The 21,659-nt window shown below is 48.2% G+C and overlaps 1 protein-coding gene across 2 annotated transcripts in view; it reads right to left on the reverse strand.

Annotated features, from left to right (window-relative positions):
• The window catches only part of RFFL (ring finger and FYVE like domain containing E3 ubiquitin protein ligase), a 106,264-nt gene extending 98,813 nt beyond the window's left edge, over positions 1-7,451 (reverse strand). Inside the window, exon 1 of one of the 2 annotated variants that reach the window (XM_075334220.1) lies at positions 7,341-7,451. The gene's annotated coding sequence lies outside the window, so the exon portion shown is untranslated. The remainder of the gene's footprint in view (positions 1-7,340) is intronic. The other variant, XM_075334223.1, reaches the window with a different exon arrangement.
• Positions 7,452-21,659: the final 14,208 nt, after the last annotated feature.

The following is a 21,659-nucleotide window of genomic DNA, read 5'->3' on the forward strand; positions in this document are numbered from 1 at the left end:
GACAGAGTCTACTAGCGGACACAAAGAACCGACGGATCCAACGATGATCTGCCAGAGCCGTGTCAAAGACTGCACTGAGTGCTGACACCTGAACTTTCAGGGTGCTAGGCCTAAGACCTAAGTCTAAACCACTCTGGAGAAAGTCCAGAATCTGCGCAATGTTAGGCCGAAGAGGGTCAGGAGGCCGAGAACCACACCAGGAGGAAAATCTCTTCCAGATTTTGTTGTATATACCATTAGTCACAGGTTTACGGTTCTTCTGTAGTGTAGCCACAACTTTGCCAGAAAGCCCTTGGGCCTTCAGTGCCCAGGCCTCAGAAGCCAGGCAGCCAAGTTGAGTTTCTGGGGAGCTGGATGGAAAATCGGACCCTGTGACAGTAAGCTGGGGTCCGAACCTAAGAGGACTGGGCCGTCGATTCCTAGCGTCATGACCAGGCTGTACCAACTCCTCCGGGGCCACAGAGGGGCTACCAGTATGGTTGGGACCCCCTCGTCTCTGATCTTCCTCAGGGCCCGTGCGAGAAGAGGAAGAGGGGGGAACGCGTAAGCGAGGCGAAAGGACCATCTGTGGCAGAAAGCGTCTACCCCTAACGCCAAGTCCCGTGGGTTCAGGGAGAAATATGTTGCGACCTTGCGATTCCCTGCCGAGGCAAAGAGGTCCACCTCTGGTGCACCCCACCTTGCCACTAGAGAGCAGAACACCGCCTGATCCAGGCTCCATTCCCCTGGATGAACATCCCGACGACTGAGGAAATCCGCCTGAAGATTGAGGGAGCCCTTCAAATGGACCGCAGAAAGGGAGAGCAGAGATTGTTCTGCCCATTGAAAGATTCGGGAGGATACTGACTTCAGGGCGCCTGAGCGTGTACTGCCCTGATGGCGGAGATGTGCCACTGTTGTGACATTGTCTGAATACACCAGGACGTGAGAGTCCCGGACGAGGTCCTGAGCCGCAAGGAGGGCTTCCCTGACTGCCCTGAGCTCCCTGTAGTTGGAGGATTGGGAGCTGACGTAAGGACTCCAGACCCCTTGAAATGGGAATTTGCCACCATTGCCCCCCCATCCTCGTAGGCTGGCATCTGTGGTCAGTGTAACCAGAGGTTTCTGAGTCCAGGCAACCCCCACCTGCAGGTTGGCGGGACTCAGCCACCAGAGAAGGGATGAGGAGACGGACTCCGAGAGGCGAAACCGTCTGTTTAGGGATGACGGGAGTCTGTCCCAATGTGCCAGGATATGATCCTGGAGACACCGAGAATGGGCCTGAGCCCACCTGACTGAAGGAATGCAGGATGTCATGGAACCCAGAGCTGACATAGCCGCTCGAAGCGTCGGGCGAGCCTGCCTGCGAAGCTTTGAAATTTTGGCTAACAGAGCTATCCTGTGGCCCTCTGGGAGAAAAGATGCCTGTCTGTCGGAGTCCAGCAGCACTCCGAGAAACTGCCGAGTGGAGGAGGGGGTTAACTGATTTTTTGAGATTGGGAATCCATCCCAGTAACCGAAGGATTCCCAAAGACCTTTCCACATGGCTCCGGAGGGTTGGAGCAGATGGAGCCATGAGAAGAAAGTCGTCCAAATATGGAACCAGACAGATACCCTGCAATCTTATGAAGGCGACCACCTCTGCCATGATCTTGGAAAAGATCCTTGGAGCTGAGGAGATCCCGAAGGGAAGTACATTGAATTGGAAATGAAGTACTTCCTCCCCGTGTAGCACCGCAAACCTGAGGTATTGCCTGTGTCCCGGATGGACGGGTACATGGAAGTAGGCGTCTTTCAGATCTATAGAGGCCATCTGATGGTGTAGACCTATCAGGGGAATAGCTGATTTCACCGACTCCATCTTGAACCGCCGGTACCTGACCTGACGGTTCAGACGTTTTAAATTGATAATTATACGGACGTCGCCGGATGGCTTCTTGACCAGGAAGAGACGGGAGTAGTGTCCTACCCCTTCTTCCTGACTCGGGACTGGGGAAACGACCCCCGAGTGCACTAGCTCTACAATCTTTGTGTACAACAGAGCCTGTGAACCCGGCGACGCCAGTGCAGTGACTCGGAGACCCGGAAGAGGGGGGGAAAGGAATTCTATGAGAAGACCGTCCGAGACGATCTTCAGAACCCATTGGCAAGTGGTTATGGACTGCCACTGGGGAAGAAACGCTGAGAGTCTTCCCCCCCACCCGGGCCGAGTCACTGTTTGTCCTGCTGAGGACGTTGCTGATGGGGAGGGATGAGGATGTTTCTCCCTCTACCTTTGGGATAGCTCCACCTGCCAGCCTTCCCTTTCCCTCTGGGCTGGGAGGCCTGAGGCATCGAGGGACGAAAGGACCGCTTCTTGTTAGGTCTAGGATCGGGCAAGGCCTTACGATCGGTCGCCTTGTCCAGGATATCATCCAGGGCAGGCCCAAACACTAAATCCCCTTTAAACGGAAGTGAACAAAGCCTCATTTTGGAGGTGGAGTCTCCGCTCCAGGCCTTAAGCCAGAGGGCACGTCGGGCAGAGTTAGAAAGCACCGAGGTCCTGGCTGCCAGGCGGACAGATTCCACCGAGGTATCTGCCAGAAAACAGGTAGCCTTCCTAAGCAAGGGAAGGGATTCCAGTAATTCCTCCCTAGGGGTCCCTTGGGAAATATGAGCCTCCAACTGGTCTAACCACCTAATTAGGGACCTGGATACGCAGGTGGAGGCAATGTTGGCTTGAATAGAGGAAGACGATGCCTCCCAGGACCGCTTCATCAGGCCCTCTACCTTCCTATCCATCTGATCCTTCAGTTGGGAAGTATCCTCAAAGGGAAGAGCCGTTTGCTTAGCTACCCTAGCCACCTGAACATCTACTCTTGGTACCTCCCAATGTAGTCCCGAAGGTTCCAGAGGAAACCGGCGTCTAAGGTCACTCCGTACCCGCCTCTCAGGAAATTCCCATTCCTGAGAGACAATATCCAAAACATTAGCATGAACTGGGAATCCCAACTGTTTGACTGACTTCAGGCCAGCAAACATTTCGTCCTGGATTGAAGGAAGAGACTGCACTTCCTCTAAACCCATAGTGCTCCGAACTGCCCCAATAAGATCCCCCAACTCTTCTGAGTGAAACAGAAAGGACTGGTCAGACCCCCCAGATGGAAATCCTTCATCAGGACCCTCAGAGGTGGAATCAGCGTCCTCCTGATCAGATGGGGTCGACTGGAGTCTCCTCTTTTTTGGAGGAGAGGGTCCAGGAGTAGGGCGGGCCAGGAGCAGGGTCAGGAGCAGGGCCAGGAACAGGGCCAGGAACAGGAAGGGAGGCCAGAGAGGCCCTAATCTCCTGTTTCATCATGGACCGCAACTCATCTATCAGAGATGGTTGTTCGGCCCTAATAATCTGGTCCGTACATTGCTGGCAAAGCTTTTTATCCCATACTGCAGGGAGCTTCTTTATACAGATAGGACATTTTTTAATTTTTTCCACTCTGTCAGGTCTATCAGGCTTATCGGACTTGTCAGCTTTTTCCGACTTCTCAGGCTTCTCTGATTTTTCATTTTTGTCAGATTTCCTGGTGGCCTTGTCCTCCTAGAAAACACAGACCATAGAGCCATAAATCAGCTGATGAGACCTATGTCCGAGGGACCATTCCCCTCCATACTCACAGTAGCAGGGGGCACACTGGGTTCTGCAGATGCAGCTGCAGCGGAAGACATGCCAGGGAGCACGGTTGCTTACCATGATCTGATGTCTTCGTGGCAGCCCTTATGCAAAAGGGCCTGCCCCCCCAGTGACGGTGCACGTTCCCCGCCTCCCGCATCCGGTCCTGGGCAGGCCGTGTCACCGTCGGTGTGCCTCCACGCTGCCTCCGCAAACCGGAAGCGCTCGACCGGAAGTCCCGCCCCCGGGAGCACTTCCGGATCGCTCCGGCAGCGTGCATGCGGGAAGCGGCCGGCGGCTCAGGGAGGACGCCGGCCGGGGAGCTCAACAGCCTGCATCACCCCTCAGGAGGATCCGGAAGGCTGGAGCAGCGGTCCCCCACAGCGTGAGGGAACAGCAAGGGAGGAGCGGTGAAGGCCCGACCGATGCTGTCCGGCTTAAGGTAACAGGGGAAGAAGAAAAAAAAATATATATACTGTAGTTCGCCGGCCACCACAGCATAGGAGAAAAACAAAACCTCTCCATGCCCCATGGGGACAGGAAAGACACTGGCTGTGGGAGGTGGGAGGGTCCTTTTAAACCTCTTGAACTTCCTGTCCCAATTAGGGCGTGGAGAGACAACCTCCTATGCTGTCGTGGAAGGGACTAGAGAAAATGGCATTTTCTTAAGAAACTTCAAACCCTCTGGCAGAATTCCGCACCCGCGGCAAAAAAACGCACCAAAAACCGCATGTGGAATTGCTGCGGTTTGTTGCGTTTTTGGTGCAGATTTGCCGCGGTTGTTCCCTCCTGTTTTTAACCATTCTGTAATGGCAAAAACGCAGGTACCCGTGGAAATTAAGTGACATGCTGCTTCTTTTTGCTGCAGACATTCTGCAGCAAAACCTGGAGGGAAAAAAAAAAAAAGTGTGCGCACACCATTTTGATTTTCTCAGATTTTGCTGCAGAAAAGTTATGAACAAATTCTGCAGCAAAATCTGTGGCAAAAAACGCAGTGTGTGCACAGGGCCTAATAGGGGATTTCCCACATAGATGGCGGCATAGAGGGATTCATGTTAGTAGATGTTTCCATGTGAAGATGCTGGATAACGTTCTGCTTCTCTTTGATTATTGCTTGGCTGATGGACTCGGTGGTTTTCCTATGACAAGGAACGTCCATGTATAAGAAAAACTGTGACTGACTGTAAATAACAGACTCCATTATTAACTGCAATAAATAAGAGGCTACAAGAAATCCTGTGCTATCTGCAAGCCCAGGACAGGTCTCTTCTGCGCTATATGTGCAGGGCCCAGGACAGGTCTCTTCTGCGCTATATGTGCAGGGCCCAGGACAGGTCTCTTCTGCGCTATATGTGCAGGGCCCAGGACAGGTCTCTTCTGCGCTATATGTGCAGGGCCCAGGACAGGTCTCTTCTGCGCTATATGTGCAGGGCCCAGGACAGGGCTCTTCTGCGCTATATCTGCGGGCCCAGGACAGGGCTCTTCTGCGCTATATGTGCAGGGCCCAGGACAGGTCTCTTCTGCGCTATATGTGCAGGGCCCAGGACAGGGCTCTTCTGCGCTATATGTGCAGGGCCCAGGACAGGTCTCTTCTGCGCTATATGTGCAGGGCCCAGGACAGGGCTCTTCTGCGCTATATGTGCAGGGCCCAGGACAGGGCTCTTCTGCGCTATATGTGCAGGGCCCAGGACAGGTCTCTTCTGCGCTATATGTGCAGGGCCCAGGACAGGGCTCTTCTGCGCTATATGTGCAGGGCCCAGGACAGGGCTCTTCTGCGCTATATGTGCAGGGCCCAGGACAGGGCTCTTCTGCGCTATATGTGCAGGGCCCAGGACAGGGCTCTTCTGCGCTATATGTGCAGGGCCCAGGACAGGGCTCTTCTGCGCTATATGTGCAGGGCCCAGGACAGGGCTCTTCTGCGCTATATGTGCAGGGCCCAGGACAGGGCTCTTCTGCGCTATATGTGCAGGGCCCAGGACAGGGCTCTTCTGCGCTATATGTGCAGGGCCCAGGACAGGGCTCTTTTGCGCTATATGTGCAGGGCCCAGGACAGGGCTCTTCTGCGCTATATGTGCAGGGCCCGGGACAGGGCTCTTCTGCGCTATATGTGCAGGGCCCGGGACAGGGCTCTTCTGCGCTATATCTGCGGGGCCCGGGACAGGGCTCTTCTGCGCTATATCTGCGGGGCCCGGGACAGGGCTCTTCTGCGCTATATCTGCGGGGCCCGGGACAGGGCTCTTCTGCGCTATATCTGCGGGGCCCGGGACAGGGCTCTTCTGCGCTATATCTGCGGGGCCCGGGACAGGGCTCTTCTGCGCTATATCTGCGGGCCCGGGACAGGGCTCTTCTGCGCTATATCTGCGGGCCCGGGACAGGGCTCTTCTGCGCTATATCTGCGGGCCCAGGACAGGGCTCTTCTGCGCTATATCTGCGGGCCCAGGACAGGGCTCTTCTGCGCTATATCTGCGGGCCCAGGACAGGGCTCTTCTGCGCTATATCTGCGGGCCCAGGACAGGGCTCTTCTGCGCTATATCTGCGGGCCCAGGACAGGGCTCTTCTGCGCTATATGTGCGGGCCCAGGACAGGGCTCTTCTGCGCTATATCTGCGGGCCCAGGACAGGGCTCTTCTGCGCTATATCTGCGGGCCCAGGACAGGGCTCTTCTGCGCTATATCTGCGGGCCCAGGACAGGGCTCTTCTGCGCTATATCTGCGGGCCCAGGACAGGGCTCTTCTGCGCTATATCTGCGGGCCCAGGACAGGGCTCTTCTGCGCTATATCTGCGGGCCCAGGACAGGGCTCTTCTGCGCTATATCTGCGGGGCCCGGGACGGGGCTCTTCTGCGCTATATCTGCGGGCCCAGGACAGGGCTCTTCTGCGCTATATCTGCGGGGCCCGGGACGGGGCTCTTCTGCGCTATATCTGCGGGGCCCGGGACGGGGCTCTTCTGCGCTATATCTGCGGGGCCCGGGACGGGGCTCTTCTGCGCTATATCTGCGGGGCCCGGGACAGGGCTCTTCTGCGCTATATCTGCGGGCCCAGGACAGGGCTCTTCTGCGCTATATCTGCGGGCCCAGGACAGGGCTCTTCTGCGCTATATCTGCGGCCCCAGGACAGGGCTCTTCTGCGCACTGTAGAGTTTCCTAATAGGCGCATGCTTTACTGAGAGAAGCCGAAAATGATCAAGTAATAGAAACGCTTATGGCAGCCATAGTGCGGGACCCTAGAGCAATATTCCTGGTGGGCCCCTCACACCCCAGTCTGACCCTGGGGGCATACCTCACTGTCCGTATACTGCCTGCGGATCCCCCAGCCCTACAGGCTGACATCAGGCACAGCCTTGCACACCCACATGACAATGCATTTACATTTCCAGGAAGAATAACAGAGGAACAGCACAACTCAGGTGTGATAAAAGCTGCTTTTCATGAGGAATGCTATTATTGAGGAGTGGTGACGTTGCTGCCACACATGAGCTGTCAGGCACAGTCCTCCCTGCCCCAATGGACGTTTCCAAGAAAAATACATTCACACAAGTGACAAGTAGTAAAGCAGAACCTGTGCCTCCATGATATGAGGAGCCTCTCTGCCGCTGGCCACTAGGCACAGCCACTAGCCCCACATCTGTCCCGTGCCCGGAGTACAGAGTCCACACTGCGCTTCCTGCTCTCACTTCTTCCTAGTGCCTGCAGCAGCACGCGGAGTATCGGGGTACGGTACCTGAGGAGACGGCGGGCTGCGCACCCTGCCCGGAGCTCTACCACTCACAGATCCGAGTAGGTCCCAGCAGCGGCATGTTCCGACCACAAGTCAGCAGGAAGCGCCGAGCACTGCTCAACGTGGGCGGAACCAGGCGACGCCCCCTGCTCAGCGCTAGACCAATAGCAAAAGCACCACAGTATAACCCCGCCCAACAAAGGGAGACCGAACTTCGGCGGCCACACCCCTCGCTGGTTCGCGCTGGAATCACGTGACTAGTGGCAGCGAGGTCTCCCTTATTCTCTGACGTAACAAGGTTTGTCTATGGGTGGGCAGAATGTGTGAGGTGAGAGCGCAGTGAGGAGCGCTGCCCTACCGCAGGCGTGTGTGAGGCAAATGTCCTGTCATGTGGCATTGTTATGGGATGTCCTGTTATATAGCATGCTGCCTTGTTATGGGCTTATGGGGTGTCCTGTTATATTGTGTTATATAGCATGCTGCCTTGTTATGGGCTTATTATGGGGTGTCCTGTTATATTGCATGCTGCCTTGTTATGGGCTTATTATGGGGTGTCCTGTTATATTGCATGCTGCCTTGTTATGGGCTTATTATGGGGTGTCCTGTTATATTGCATGCTGCCTTGTTATGGGCTTATTATGGGGTGTCCTGTTATATTGCATGCTGCCTTGTTATGGGCTTATTATGGGGTGTCCTGTTGTGTTATATAGCATGCTGCCTTGTTATGGGCTTATTATGGGGTGTCCTGTTATATTGCATGCTGCCTTGTTATGGGCTTATTATGGGGTGTCCTGTTATATAGCATGCTGCCTTGTTATGGGCTTATTATGGGGTGTCCTGTTATATAGCATGCTGCCTTGTTATGGGCTTATTATGGGGTGTCCTGTTATATAGCATGCTGCCTTGTTATGGGCTTATTATGGGGTGTCCTGTTATATTGCATGCTGCCTTGTTATGGGCTTATTATGGGGTGTCCTGTTATATTGCATGCTGCCTTGTTATGGGCTTATTATGGGGTGTCCTGTTATATTGCATGCTGCCTTGTTATGGGCTTATTATGGGGTGTCCTGTTGTGTTATATTGCATGCTGCCTTGTTATGGGCTTATTATGGGGTGTCCTGTTATATTGCATGCTGCCTTGTTATGGGCTTATTATGGGGTGTCCTGTTATATTGCATGCTGCCTTGTTATGGGCTTATTATGGGGTGTCCTGTTGTGTTATATTGCATGCTGCCTTGTTATGGGCTTATTATGGGGTGTCGTGTTATATAGCATGCTGCCTTGTTATGGGCTTATTATGGGGTGTCCTGTTATATAGCATGCTGCCTTGTTATGGGCTTATTATGGGGTGTCCTGTTATATAGCATGCTGCCTTGTTATGGGCTTATTATGGGGTGTCCTGTTATATAGCATGCTACCTTGTTATGGGCTTATTATGGGGTGTCCTGTTATATTGCATGCTGCCTTGTTATGGGCTTATTATGGGGTGTCCTGTTATATAGCATGCTGCCTTGTTATGGGCTTATTATGGGGTGTCCTGTTATATAGCATGCTGCCTTGTTATGGGCTTCTTATAGTATGTAGGGAGTAATGATGGGCTTGGTACTACTCAATGAAGCATCAGGGTGCTCCCAGGGGCATAACGATTGGGATTGCGTCAGGGTACGGGGGCCAGCCGACTCCGGCGCCTGGTTCAGCTGGACGTATGTGTGAGGGCGTGCATCTAGCTGAAATGCATTGCAGCACAGAGACCCCACGGGTGCATGCACTGCAATGTGCTGACCGACGTTTAACGGGAACCTGTCAGGTGCAATATGCACCCAGAACCACGAGCAGTTCTGGGTGCATATCACTAATCCCTGCCTAACTGTCCCTGTATACACTAGCATGGATAAAGAGATCTTTAGAAAAAGTATTTCAAAGATCTTTTATCTTATGCTAATGAACACGAGGACTAGTCCCAAGGGTGTTTCTCCCCTTAGCTAATCGGCGCACATAGCATGCTTGCACGCTCCTGTGGGCGTACTAACATGCTAATGAATGCACAGCGACGCCGCGCATACCTCACTGTTCACTGCGTCCGGCAGAGGATAGCTTCGCACTGGGCATGATCTGGAGTCCTCAGCACTTCCGGTCATGCGCACTATACCTCACTGAACCCGGGAAGCTTACACCTGGCATCAGTTTAGTGTGCATGACCGGAAGCTTTGGGTACTCCGGATCATACGCACTGCGCATCCATCCTCCATCGGCCCCATGAACAGTGAGGTATGTGCAGCGTCACTGCGTATTCATTAGCATGTTAGTACGCCCACAGGGGCGTGCTACCATGCCATGTGGGCCGATTAGCTAAGGGGAGAAATGCCCTTGGGACTAGTCCTCGCGTTCATTAGCATAAGATAAAAGATCTTTGAAATACTTTTTCTAAAGATCCCTTTATCTATGCTAATGTATACAGGGAAGGTTAGACAGGGATTAGCAATATGCAGGGTGGCTATTGCACCTGACAGGTTTTCTTTAAGGATATGAATACTCACTGATCCCCACACCCATAATCCCACCCACCTCTTTGCACTAAAGCTGGTGCTGAGAGGTGGGCAGGATTTTGAGAGTGGCGAGCAGTGAATATTCTTTGATAGCAGCACACCTGACCAACCTGCTTCCTACACTGGCTGGGCAGCTACATGTGCCGCTATTAAAGAATATGGATATTCACTTCTCCCCTTGCCTATAATCCTGGTCATATGGAGCAGTGAATATGCTGACAGCGGGGTAAATGGGTGCGCATGACAGCATCTGAGGAGGACACCGAGGGATGGGAGGGAAGGTGAGTATAATTGTTTTTTACTATGTGTGGCGTGATGGGGGATCATATGTACCAGTATGCTGCCAGGATGGGGACATCTGCCAGGATGGCGCCATGATGGGGACATATACCAAGATGGAGGCATATACGAGGATGGGGCTACGATAGGGACATAAAGACCAGGGTGGGACCAGGATGTGGTTATATATACCAGGATGGAGCCATGATGTGACCATATATACCAGGATTTAGCCATGATGAGGGTCATACACCAGAATGGGGCCATGATGGGGACATATACCAGGATGGGGCCATGGTGGGGAAATATATACTAGGACGGGGTCATGATGGCGACATTATTATTATTATTATTTATTATTATTATAGCGCCATTTATTCCATGGGGCTTGACAAGTGAAAGAGGGTATACGTACAACAATCATTAACAGTATAAAACAGACTGGTATAGGAGGAGAGAGGACCCTGCCCATGAGGGCTCACAGTCTACAGGGAATGGGTGATGGTACAATAGGTGAGGACAGAGCTGGTTGCGCAGTGGTCTACTGGACTGAGGGCTATTGTAGGTTGTAGGCTTGTTGGAAGAGGTGGGTCTTGAGGTTCCTCTTGAAGCTCTCCACGGTAGGTGAGAGTCTGATGTGCTGAGGCAGAGCATTCCAGAGTATGGGGGATGCACGGGAGAAATCTTGTACATGATTGTGGGAAGAGGAGATAAGAGAGGAGCAGAGAAGGAGATCTTGTGAGGATCTGAGGTTGCGTGCAGGTAGGTACCGGGAGACTAGGTCACAGATGTAGGGGGGAGACAGGTTGTGCAGGGCTTTGTATGTCATTGTTAATGTTTTGAACTGGAGTCGTTGGGTGATGGGAAGACATGTATACCAGAATATAGCCATGATGGGGTCATATACCAGGTTGGGGACATATACCAGGATGAAGGACATATTTAAGAGGAAGGGGGACATTTAGTATATGATGGGGGTCATTACTACACAGTGAGGGGAGGGGGGAACATGTATGTCTTTGTAGGATTTAGAATGCTACAATGGCCCCTACATTTGACCAACATGCCTGGGGGGCCCAGGCTCAAACTTTGCATTGGGGCCCATCAGACTCTAGTTACATCACTGTGTGCTCGGGTCCTCGCAGTGCTCGGCAGAGTATCCCGGTTGCTCGGATGTGTCGTTAGTGAAACATCGAACGCAAAGGGAAGGCTCGCTTCACTGAATGATATGAGCAGACACCCCAGTCAGAGCCCCTTGCAGTCTCTGAATGATTCTCACTGGGGATAAAAACAACGTTCTCGGATGTTGTGTAACAAAAAAAACAGCAACATGCCCTCCCTCCCCCGGAAATGCTCTGTTTGTGGCTGGCTGTATGTGGGCAGAGAGCCGAACTGCCCAATTATTGACTTCTATTAGGCTATGCGCGCACGTGTGCGCTCTGCACCGCACCTAAAAGGTGCGCTTCAGAGCGCAGCTGAAAAGCTCCGTACTGAAGCGCATGGTGCCGGCAGAGAACGTGCGCTCTGCATGCTGCCTCTCCTTATAGACAGCATTCAAACCGCACGAAAGAAGTGACATGTCACTTCTTAGAACACAGCGATTCGGGCAGCAGCCGAATCGCTGCGTTCTAATAGGCCACGTGCGCACGGCTCCTGCACAATCTCCATAGACTGTGCAGGGGACGCAGGACACATGCAGTTACGCTGCGGTGCAGAACGCAGCATAACTTAATGCAATACGCACACGTGCGCACATACCCTTATACTGGTTACTGGAGTTGAGCTTGTCCCAGGGTCGAGTGACCTGCTTGACTTGAATAACAAGCATCGTACTGTTCACTCATTATTTTGAGCAACGAGCATTGTCTGTGAGACGTTAATTGGTGGGAGTCTTTGCTTTACATGGTATGTGATATGTTTTTAGAATCTGAACCTTATTTAGTATTACATTTGGCTATTATATTTTAAAAACATTATGGCACCATTTATATACAGTACAGACCAAAAGTTTGGACACACCTTCTCATTCAAAGAGTTTTCTTTATTTTCAGGACTCTGAAAATTGTAGATTCACACCCCCATCATCCTGCTATGTCCTGCATCCTGTGGCACACAAAAAAAAATAAACGTTTACATTCACCTTTCCTCGCTCCACGCAGCGTCGCTCCTCCTCCGTCTGTGCCGGCAGCGCTGTGTTGAGCTGGCCACGATCCCTGCAGCATCGCGATGTCCTCCTGTCTGCCGGTACGACTGTGTGGACAGGTGTGCACAACGATGACGTCATTGCTGTGAGCACCGCTAGTTTCCTTACAGCGCGGCCGGCAGACAGGAGGACATCGCGATGCTGCAGGGGAACGGTGAGTACATTGATTCACTGCACCCCGCACTGATAATGATGCGCGGAGGGCAGTGAATACAGCCGCACATGATCACTCCAGGCTGTAGTTGCCAGGGGTGATCACGCGAGCTGGCTGTTTACTATGCGCGCACCCCCCGCTCATCACTCGCTCACCTGTAGCGCTGGCTTCAGCGCTGAGAGATGGGCGGGGGGATGGGCGTGCATATGTAATGAGCGGGCCCACGTGGTCACGGCAGGCGCTGCTGCAGCCTGCTCGTGCCGCTGATAACCCGCTCCACCGCAGCACCCTCATTCCCCACATCCCTATATTCAGACATTTGGGGGGGAAAAAGTGCGTCTTATAGTCCGAAAAATACGGTATATTTTGATCTAATTATTATGTATACTGTAACTCATCACGTTCCACATAAGCATCCCTTGTAATATAAATGTTTTAATGTATTTCATAAAGTAATTTATCTTATCAGTACCTTTTGGTGGTTTTTCTATTCCCCTTTTTCTGTTATGTAATCTATGATCAAGTTCAAGAGGAAAACGCTTAGCTGCCAAAACAAGACTTGCTCATTATCATGGGAGACTTGAATGCCAAACTGGGCCTCAGCAATGGAACTGTTGTTGGAAATTTTAGACTTGAACGAAACGATGTCAGAGGAACATTCATTGACTTTTGTATGACAAATCAAATGTTCATCATGAACACATTCTTCCAAAATTACAAAGGGAGATGCTGCACATGAAAATCACCAAATGGCACTTATAAGAATCAAATTGACTACATAGAGCGAGTGAAGTAAGTATGGAACACGTCACCAGTTTTTTAAATTAATATACATATTTCTAAAGGTGCTTTTGACATGAATTTCTTACCAAATCTTGGTAACAACCAATCCAATCCACACAGGCAAAGAAATCAAACCATAGATGTCCAAACATGAAGTTGTGTATACTAATAAGAAATGACACAGGGAAAAACTATTGAACACAAGAGGAAAGAGATGTGTAAAAAGCCATGGAAAGTCATGACACCAGCTGAAATCTATCAGTAATTAGAAAACAATCCTATCACTTAGTAAAAAAAATAATGTCAGTGGTTTCAACTGATGGCCTATAAAAAGGTGCCACACAAGAAACATCGCATTATGGGTAAAACTAGTGACTTCCCAACCTTGTTCTTGCAAAACACACTGATTTCATTGGTTACACAAGAATTTCTGAGCTACTGAAGATCTGGAAGTGGAAAGAACATAATTTTACCATAAACTGGCCACAACCAGATGCTCCCAGCAAGATTTCAGACAGATGAGTGCTATTAGAAAAGTTTGTACATGAGCCAATAACCACCTGTGGAAAGCTAAAGAAAGACCTGGAATCAACAGGTAAATTTTTTTCAAAGAAAATAAGTAATGTGCTCAACCTTTATGACCTGTATGCTTTCTAACCACACAAAACTCAATTGCTGATCAAAAAGCATGTTCAAGAGCATTCAAAGTTTGCTCAACAATATTTAGACAAGTCTGTGAAATACTGGGAAAATATAGTCCTGTCAGATGAGACCAAAATTGATCTCTTTGGATGCCATAATACACACCATGTTGTTTGGAGGCCAAAAGGCACTGCATATCACCCCAAAAACACCACATCAACAGTGAAGTTTTGAGGTGGGAACATCATGGTGCAGGGCTTTTTTTCAGCATATGACACGTGAAAACTTCATATAATTGAAAGAAGAATGAATGAACAAATGTACTGAGACATTCATGATTAAAATCTGCTGCCATCTACCAAGATGATGAAGATGAAATAAGGGTGGACATTTCAGCAAGACAATGATCCCAAATACACAGCCAAGTAAATTGGCAATTGGTTTTAGAGAAAGGAAAATTAAGCTGCAAGATTGGCCCAGCCAATCACTTTACCTGAATCCAATAGGAAATTTATGGAAGGACCTAAAGCTCAGAGTTTATAGAAGGAGCCCAGTGAACCATCAGGATTTGAAGTGTTTGTGTGGAAAAATGGGCCAAAATCACCTGCAACTAGTATCTCCAGACAGGAGGCATCTTGAAGCTATCATCACCAAAGGCTTTTGTACGTAGTAGAGAAATTTAAGCGTGTTCAATACTTTTTCCTTGTGTAATTTCTCAATATTACGTATCGCTAATATTTATAGACATCTGTGGTTTGATTTCTCTGCCTGTGTTGATTGGATGGGTTGTTACTGACATCTGGTGAGAAATTCATGTTAATAGTACCTTTAGTAATATATTTAATTAGAAAATTGGTGAGGTCTTCAATACTTATTTCGCCAGCTGGATGTGGTCTCCAAAAATCGAGATCGTCTATCATTACCATGAAAACAAGGCAAGGAGCTCACTGTGGAACTGATCATGAACTTTTGACGTCAAAGATTAGAGTCAGGCTGGACAAACAGACTAGACAACAGGCCATTTCCAGCTTCGATTTGACCAGAATATATGAAGTTTTTTAGACCAGTCTGCAGAACCGATTCACATCACTGGAAATGGATGAAAGAGCACCTGAAGAAATATGTACACATATAAAGACTATTATTAATGAAGAAGCCAGTAAGACAATAACCAAGAGGCAGAAGAGACCCTGCAGTCATAGGTAACAGAAGAGACTCTAAACATCATCAAAGAAAGACGAATGGCAAAAGCAAAAGATAATAAGCAGGCCACAGATAACATCAGTAAATGACTAAAGAGAGTTATTCGAAATGTTTCCCTGACGCTAGGATCTTCTCTTGTGCTTCTTCAACCTACCAGTCAATGTCCAGGATAGATATGGTGTTAATTACCGGTAATTCTTTTATGGACCCGATTGTGAATAATGTGCCCTACTCCCCTAGATGGCTATCGGATCATTCCCCACTGTTGTTCCAGCTACAGGCGGACCTTCTCAGGGATAGGAATGTGATGAGATGGAAACTTAACCCCTTTTGGCTAAGGTTCGTGGATTGGTATAGCATTAAAAATAACCTGGTTGAATATTTTAACACTAAAAAAATACGACACGAGTTGGAGTTGTGTGGGACTCTATGAAGGCGGTGCTGAGGGGGATATTTATAAGAGAGATAAAGGTGGTTAAGGCTAGGACTAGAAAGACGGGGGCAGATTTGGAGGACAAAGTTAGAGAGGCTGAACAAGTCTTCAGTCAATGTAACAGTCCTGAAAATGGTAAGCTATTGAAGTTAGCGCAAAAGCAGCTTAGACAGTTCCAGCTGATGCAAGCAAAAAATAAAATAATGTTCCAGAAACAACAGTATTATGAGGAGGGGGAGGCAATTGGGCGCTTACTGGATAGGCTTGCGCAGGCGCAGAAAGAGAATGCGTTTATCTATAGACTAAAAGACAGCTCAGGTGTGTTACATTCAGAATCGAAGGACATATTACATATCTTACATAGGTTTTATGCGGACCTCTGTTCCTCTAAGACACAGTACTCTCAAGAGGATCTTGCGGCATACCTAGCTGGGATAAAGCTTCAGAATCTGGGGAGGGATGAGGTGGAATTTCAAGATAGGCCAGTAACGGTGGAAGAAATTCAGTTAGCAATTAGTAAGATACCTAATGAGAAGGCACTAGGGGCGGATGGTCTTCCAATAGAAATTTATAGAGCTGTAGGAGGGGAAAAAGCGCAATAGGGTCTTACCCGGTATGAGGGCAGAAAAGCAAGAAAGAGATAAACTCACCTGGTAAGGTTGTGCCAGTCACAACCCCCTATGATCGCTTGTGAGTGTCTGGTGCTTTAGCAGCGGCCCCGGAGAGAAATTTGTAATATATAAATAAAGTAAGAACCGGTTTAAATGCCGTGCTAAAAACCACACATGCTGTAGATAAAAAAATTTCCTTTTATTTTACAGTTCTACGCGTTTTAGAGACATCTCCGTCTCCTTCCTCAGGAAAAAGAAATCATATGATATAATTTCTTTTTCCTGAGGAAGGAGACGGAGATGTCTCTGAAACGCATAGAACTGTAAAATAAAAGGACATTTTTTTATCTACAGCATGTGTGGTTTTTAGCACGGCATTTAAACCGGTTCTTACTTTATTTATATATTACAAATAGAAATTTATAAAATGCTTGAGAATGAGCTGTCAGAACAATATCTTGATATGATTAATGACGCTTTTGTAAATGGGACCCTACTGCAGTCCCTGTACGAGGCCACTATAGTGTTAATACCAAAAGAGGGTAAAGACAAAGAACAACCTGACTCCTACAGGCCTTTATTCTTATTAACAACTGACATTAAGATCCTCGCCAAGGTTCTTACAAATCGGCTAAACATAGTTATCTCATAGGTAATACACTCTGCTCAGTCAGGTTTTATGCCTTCAACGTCTACAGCAATTAATATTAGAAGGGTTTTTTTTGGGGGGGGGGTTTTAAACCTGCAACCAGAACTAGAGGGGAAGGTTATACTTTCTTTAGATACCACTAAGGTTTTTGATTCGGTGGAGTGGGGATATATATGGGCAGTATTGCACAAGATGAGATTTGGGCCAAAATTCATAGCGTTAGGTTCAGTTGTTTTACAGAGCCCCCATGGCAAGAGAGAGAGCAAATGGTGGACTGTCTGATAAATTGGAGTTGTTTAGGGGAACCAGACAGGGCTGCTCGCTGTCTCCTCTAATATTTGCAATAGCTATTGAGCCACTGGCCTGTATAGTGAGAACCCATCCAGGTCCAGAGAGGTTTCGATACAGAATAGAAAAAGAAAGAATAGCGCTTTATGCAGATGATGTATTTTTATTTCTTGGGAAGGCTGAGAGTTCACTACCATGTGTCCAAAATATAATTGAGGAGTTTGGGGTCTATTCAGGTCTATGGCTAAATTGGGGAAAATCTGCAATGCTGCCTTTGAGTCATGATGCAGTTCGAGCATCCTCTGCTTTCTTTAATATTCCAGTGGTTCAGGAATTTAAATACCTGGGCGTAAATTTCTCCACTAACCCAGCTGACTATATAGCACTATATCTTGCCCCCGTAGTGAGTAAAATAAAGGATAAAGTAGAGGCATGGTTGAAGCTCCTATTTTCAGCTTTGGGTAGGATGAATCTTATTAAAACGTGCCTCATGAGTACTCTGTTATATATACTACACAACTCCCCAATTAGGATCCCTAAATTCTAGATCAGACGAATGCATAACATTTTCAGAGACTTGGTTTGGAAAAAGGGGATCCAAAGGATTATTAAACTTGAAAAGTTACAGTTGCCTAAAGACCAGGGAGGGTTAGCGTTACCGCACACTTGGAGCTTCTTTTTAGCAGCCCAGTTATATCTTAGGGGCTTGGCAAGGGAGGAGGAGCAGAAGTTTAGGGAACCAGTAATTAAACATCTACTGGGGAAAGGATTTCTCCTAGGCTTCAAGGTAGCATCTCTCTTTAAGACCAAAGCAAGTAGTCCTCTAACCCTGACACTAATACACAACGTATAGTGGACTTGTAAAGAGTTACTGGGTGTAAAGGAATGTTCCAGATATATTCCTATATAGAATAATGCCAGGTTGAGTGAGGTAAAGCGATTGAAGGGGTTTGGAGAATGGAGAAGGGTGGACTTGAGATGGGTGTATCAGCTTTTTTTGGATGGACAGTTCCATTCATTTAAACAGCTGAAGTAGGACTACTTTCAAATGAGGCATGCCATCAAATTCAGGGGCATATGATAAACTTGTCTATTTCGCACAGTGGGCTCTTGGAAAGTTTATTACAGTCTAGTGCTACAAAGGGAATAATCTTATTGTATAACGCCTTGCTGGGGGGCATCTTGGGGGACCTCATGGGTAGCACAAAGATAGGGTGGGAAAGAGATGTTGGTTCTATTACCCCAGATGAATGGGAAAGTATTCTAGAATCTATTAAAGCACTTTCCATTAATACGACCCAGAGAAGGTCGCAACTATTTCTGGTCCACAGGGTCCCCAGAACCCCAAAAGCATTAATTAAAATGAAACTTAGAAGTGACGATAAATGTCCAAGTTGCAGGAGGGAGGGTGCAGATTTGCTTCATATGTTCTGGTTGTGTTCCTATTTAACTGATCTTTGAGAAAAGATTGGCAACTTGATAGAGTATTAAATGTATACTACAGTTGAAAAGTTTGCGGTAACCCAGACAATTGTCTTTTCCATCATACTTTTATTTATCAAATGAATTGCATAATGAATAGAAAATATAGTCCAGACATTGACGAGGTTAGAAATAATGATTTTTGCTTCAGATAATAATTTTCTCCTTCAAACTTTGCTTTTGTCAAAGAATGCTCCGTTTGCAGCAATTCCAACTTTGCAGACCTTTGACATTCTAGCTGTTAATTTGCGGAGGTAATCTGGAGATATTTCACCCCACGCTTCCAGAAGTCCCACCCATAAGTTGGAGTGGCTTGATGAGCACTTTTTGCTTAACATACGGTCAAGCTGCTCCCACAAAAGCTCAATAAGGTTGAGATCTGGTGACTGGGCTGGCCACTCCATTGCAGATAGAATACCAGCTGCCTGCTTCTTCCCTAATTAGTTAATGCATAATTTGGAGGTGTGCTTTGGGTCATTGTCCTGTTGTAGGATGAAATTGGCTCCAGTCAAGCGCTGTCCTGAGGGTATGGCATTGCAAACTAGAGTGATAGCCTTCCTTATTCAAAATCCAGGGGCGTACATAGAAATCATGGGGCCCCATAGCAAAAGTTTGAATGGGGCCCCCCCACCGATAACCCCCCCCCCCCCCAAAAAAAAAATATTATCATAATAATCATTATACATGTTACTGGGGGCCGGCAAACGTTACTGGGGGTGGCTTATAGTCAGAAATAACACATACTATTACATAATGTTACTGAACAACACTCACCATATAAAGGCCAATAATACATTGCAAAATAACGCCACCATTCCATGACCAAATATCACCACATAGTCTGAATATAACCACTGTCCTGTTACTGAGCAAAGTCCACTGCACCAAGACCAGTGGGTTCACACCGCAAATCTCCAAAGAATCTGCAATGTCCTCCTTCGTGTCCCTCACCACACTCAATATACATTTTCACATCTGTCTCCCCCATTTAATGGTAACGATTATGACCCTCTTTATAGCCTTTGGATCTTTAGTAAAACTCTGCAAAGTACAGGGATAATACACACACAGTGATGGCACAGGGGCAACACACAGTGATGGTACAGCACAGGCGCAACAAACACACAGTGATGACACAGCACAGAGGCAACACACACACAGTGATGGTACAGCACAGACGCAACAAACACACAAAGTGATAGCACAGGGGCAACACACACAGTGATGGCACAGCACAGGGGCAACACACACAGTGATGGCACAGCACAGGGGCAACACACACAGTGACGGCACAGCACAGGGGCAACACACACACAGTGATGGCACAGCACATGGGCAACACACACAGTGATGGCACAGCACAGGGGCAGCACACACGCAGTATTGGCACAGGGGCAACACACACACAGAGTGATGGCACAGCACAGGGCAGTTTTTCTGTAGTGTTACCGACATTTGTACATTATAATACTCACCTGCTCCTGTGCTGTGAGAGATGATGATAGTGGCTTAAGCCTCCCTGCTGCACTTCCTGTGAGTCTTCCTGGCTGCTCCTCCTGTCCTCTGCTTTTTCTTTCTATTCCTTCTGTTCTCCGCTTCTCACTGATTTTTCTGCTCTCTGTTTGCTTTTATCTATTTTTTGTGGTCGCTACGCCTTCACTCCTGCACTCTTTTCCTTTTCATCATTTCATTCTCCTGCAGCTGTACTGAACAAGCCCCGCCCCCTCTCCTCATTGGCTGTTCTCCTCTTGGCATCTCTCACTAGAAGAAGCTGCTGCCTGGCCACTCCCTCTTCTTCAGCACAGGCCGTGCACAGTGTGCAGTGTGGGCGAGTCTGAATCTCTGCGTTGGCCAGTCTGCAGCTATACAAACAGTGCCGGCTCCCAGCGGCATTAATCAGCTGCTTGGTGACGGCCCCGGGGGCATGATGCATGAAAGTGAAAACGTACATGCCACGGGCAGTCGCCCCGGGCCCCTCCAGCCAGGGCTGCCACCAGGAATTTCCGGGCCCCATACTGCTAAAATTTTCGGGCACCCTTCAGACTCCACCACAGCTCCGCCTCTACTCCTCAAACCTTCAGCAATAGAAAAAAGTTGTTTCCAGCATCACGTCCAAGAAAAGGTTAAAAACCAATTTTATTCCATAAGATTAAAACCAGCACTACGTTGGATGGTCGTCCACGAAGTCTAAAACAATGTCTGACGCGTTTCACACCTAAAAGAGGTTCTTAGTCTTAGACATATCTGGCTAGATTTGCACAAGTTATGGAATAAAATTGGTTTTTAACCTTATTTCTTGGACATGATGCTGGAAACCACTTTCTTCTATTGCCGGACTTTGCCTCTTTGAACAAGGAGCTGCCCTCCCTGCACCATCCCCAGAGAGAGGACCCAGGTGATGCATTTACCGGGGGAGCTGAGATCCTCCTGTGCATACTGACCTCCAACCTTCCACAGTCCACCATCACTGGAAAATCTCCAATTCTGCAAACAGTCCTCACCAATCACACATTAACCGCTAGCCATCATTTTGACAGCCCGAAAAAAGCTGCATGCACCATTTTCTGGGTCATTAAAGTGACGAATCCCAGACAGAATCGTCAGCCATAGGTGTATATCTAATATATAAAGGTGTGTATGTGTATGTATGTGTATATATATATATATATAAAATATACAGTATATATATTATATATATACAGTTAGGTCCAGAAATATTTGGACAGTGACACAATTTTCGCGAGTTGGGCTCTGCATGCCACCACATTGGATTTGAAATGAAACCTCTACAACAGAATTCAAGTGCAGATTGTAACATTTAATTTGAAGGTTTGAACAAAAATATCTGATAGAAATTGTAGGAATTGTACACATTTCTTTACAAACACTCCACATTTTAGGAGGTCAAAAGTAATTGGACAAATAAACCAAACCCAAACAAAATATTTTTATTTTCAATATTTTGTTGCGAATCCTTTGGAGGCAATCACTGCCTTAAGTCTGGAACCCATGGACATCACCAAACGCTGGGTTTTCTCCTTCTTAATGC

Source organism: Anomaloglossus baeobatrachus, chromosome 2, assembly GCF_048569485.1.
Source record: "Anomaloglossus baeobatrachus isolate aAnoBae1 chromosome 2, aAnoBae1.hap1, whole genome shotgun sequence".
NCBI lineage: Eukaryota > Metazoa > Chordata > Amphibia > Anura > Aromobatidae > Anomaloglossus > Anomaloglossus baeobatrachus.